Source organism: Lynx canadensis, chromosome C1, assembly GCF_007474595.2.
Source record: "Lynx canadensis isolate LIC74 chromosome C1, mLynCan4.pri.v2, whole genome shotgun sequence".
In the NCBI taxonomy this organism is placed as follows: Eukaryota; Metazoa; Chordata; class Mammalia; order Carnivora; family Felidae; genus Lynx; species Lynx canadensis.
The window spans coordinates 140,398,422-140,401,295 of NC_044310.1; the positions used below are offsets into that span (position 1 = coordinate 140,398,422).

At 40.6% G+C, this 2,874-nt stretch overlaps 1 pseudogene; it reads right to left on the reverse strand.

The window, feature by feature from the left end:
* Positions 1-220: 220 nt before the first annotated feature.
* Positions 221-2,222, reverse strand: LOC115519850 (annotated as a pseudogene).
* Positions 2,223-2,874: the final 652 nt, after the last annotated feature.

Genomic DNA, 2,874 nt, shown 5'->3' on the forward strand with positions numbered 1-2,874 from the left:
TCCATCAACAGCATATCAATACGTGAAATGTACAGTATACTCAGAAGTGGAATGTTATTCAACAGCGGACGTTCATTGATAAACCACAGCTACCTGCAACTAACTGAATGCCTTTTTTTTTTGAGTAAGAATATCACTGTATTTATTTTCATACACATAATGTTTCTACAGTGTCAACATCTTCCTTCCTCTCAAAAGCAGAACAGAAGAATCCCAAAGCTTAGAACTGGATCACTTGACCCTTTTTCTTCTTATAACCTCCCAGTTCAAAATGCTTACATCTCTTAACGGCAGGCATCCTCTTGGGCCCGAAGGTAGGTTCAACACACTCAAGCCTCAGCACAATCTTCTTTGTGGTTTCAGCCTTCTTCAGGAAAATTGGCTCCTCCTGGCCACACTGCTTCTGATCACAGCGCCTCCTTCCCTGGGCATACAGTGAATCCTTGCCCTTCCCATACTAGGTCACTTTGTGAGGCTGATGTTTTCCTCACTTCTTACAGAAAGTCCTTTGGGTTTTAGGAACATTGATGATCTTTGCAGTAGCACTGTCAGCACAAAGAAAACGGGAAATTGGGCATCCACACTCCTCGCCTTGCCTCCCCTTGCTCATACCTAACAGGAAAGGGAAGAATAAATCTGAATTACTTTTTAAAACATAATGTTGAATCAAAAAAAAAAAAAAAGACAAGAGGAATGTATACATGCTATGATTCCCTTTATAGAAAATCCTGAAAAGAATTGTCAGCACTAAATTATTTAATTTGGAGATGCATAGTTGGGTAGTAAAACTATAAAGCAGGCCAAGATAGCAATTACCAGAACATTTAGGATGGTGGTTAACCCTAAGAGGGAAAGCAAGTAGTTATGATTAGGAAGAAGCATTCTGGGAGGGATGGGGGGCCAGGGGCAGGGGGGTTGTGGTGCTTCTAATACACCAGTGACAGTACACTGGTGACATTCTTTTTATTAAGCTGGATGGTGGTTTCATGGATGTTTATATTTTTATTTTCTATATGTTTATTCATTATAATTTCTTATATAGAGAATATTTTAAATATTTTAAAGACTTTTTTTTTGAAAAAAGATAAAGGATAATAAAGGAAAGAAAAGAACCCATAGAAGCTTTGGAAGCATAAATTGTTCTAATTCACCTTGAAGAAATGTGTATGTTTTTATTAGGTTTTTTCACATAATCTTTCCTTCTCAGATTTCCAGCCTGTCAACTGAAGTCTTAGTCAAGGCATTTTCTGCTGAAATCCAAGATTCTGGAAAAGAAGAAGAATATGATGAAAAAGCTCAACAAATCTTAATTGTTGCCTGGAGGTCAGGCCACGTGGAGAATGTGGTATTTAGCTTTGCCACAGACAAGCTCCCCCAAGGCTGCTGAGTGGCTGGAGACCGGTGGAGGTGTAAGAGGGTGGTGAGCAAACAGACAGCACTTTGCATTTCCAAAGGGCTTTTCACATGGTCTCCTTGGAACCTCACCTTGCGAGAAGACCCTATTCCTTATATGTTACTGGTGAGACCCTATTCCTTATATGTTACTGGTGAGACTGTTAAACTACAGAGAAGTTAAGGTACTTGTCCAAAGTGTCAAGTTAAGGAAAAGACAGGGCCAGAACTGGAAACTACGTTTTCTCCACCCGAATGCAGTGACTTTTAATGGAGTTCAGTGGTAAATGTGGTGACACCAACACACGGTAGCAGAAGACTCAGTAATACTAAATTGGTGTGATGGAAAAGTCTCAGACTTGGGATGTCAAGCTGTGGGCTGAGAGCCAGCAGACTCCAAGGGGCTGTGCAGAAGACAAACATGGTAAGCTAATCACAGTACATCGGAGGACATTTGTATTTTGTAAGGCTTGAACCCACGGTGCAATCGAAAGACAAAATTCATATTGCTTGTGATGGTTTGTAGTGCTTAGCAAAATTCTCTGCTTTTCTTCCATGTGGTTGATATTCCATCCCCCCTAAATACTTACACCCTCCACGCCAAACCCCAGTTCTTTAAAAACTCAAAGCAATGAATCACTTAGGAAAACATTTCGGATAAACAGACATAGTCAGATCTCTGTTTGGACTTCATGCCGGAGAAAGTGAGCAGACCTTGACTGTTTCATATCGCTGCCCTCGATGCCAATAAGTCGACCGTTCGCAATATTGCTTCTGGGCCCTCGTGTGGTTGCAACAGAGGATATATGAAAAGATTGAACAAATATCATCGTTCTATCTCAGTCCTGTCCTCAAAGCTTTTGCAAACTTAAGCAAACTATTTTTCATGATATCCTCCACAAACTGTGGAAGTCTACTGAAACCGTTCCTGGTACTGATACTTTGAGTTTGGAAGTTAAAAGGTAAAAGTCTGCATTCCTTAAAAGTTTTGGTAATGTAACTAAAATAAAACATAAGCCAAAATGAAACCAAAACTAAGGGCCCAGTCAGCATCAAAATGAATATATTTCTCTTGCTTTTCACCGTTGATTCTCTCATACATTGCACCTGAGAAGCAGGCCAGTGGGTTGCTAATTTTGTAGACTGGTAAAGCATCACTAAGATCATTAGAATTTGGGGGACAGAGACAAGGCAAAGATGGCATTGTAAAGGGAAGAGCACATGGTGGCAAAGGTGTTTGCTTATCTATTGAGCTGGGTACGATGCAGGGTCTGGACAAAATGCACTCTCTACTCTAACATGGGTCTGGGCGCCTGGTGGATACGTCAGAACAGCAATTCAGATCATCTCCTTCCCCCTCTGACCTTCCCCTGAGAGTTTCCTCCATAGTACAAATGCACACAACTCCAACATCTAACATAAACCTTTTCCACATCATCATACTTCCACCAAAATTGAAATACAAGAAGAAAATGAGTTGAA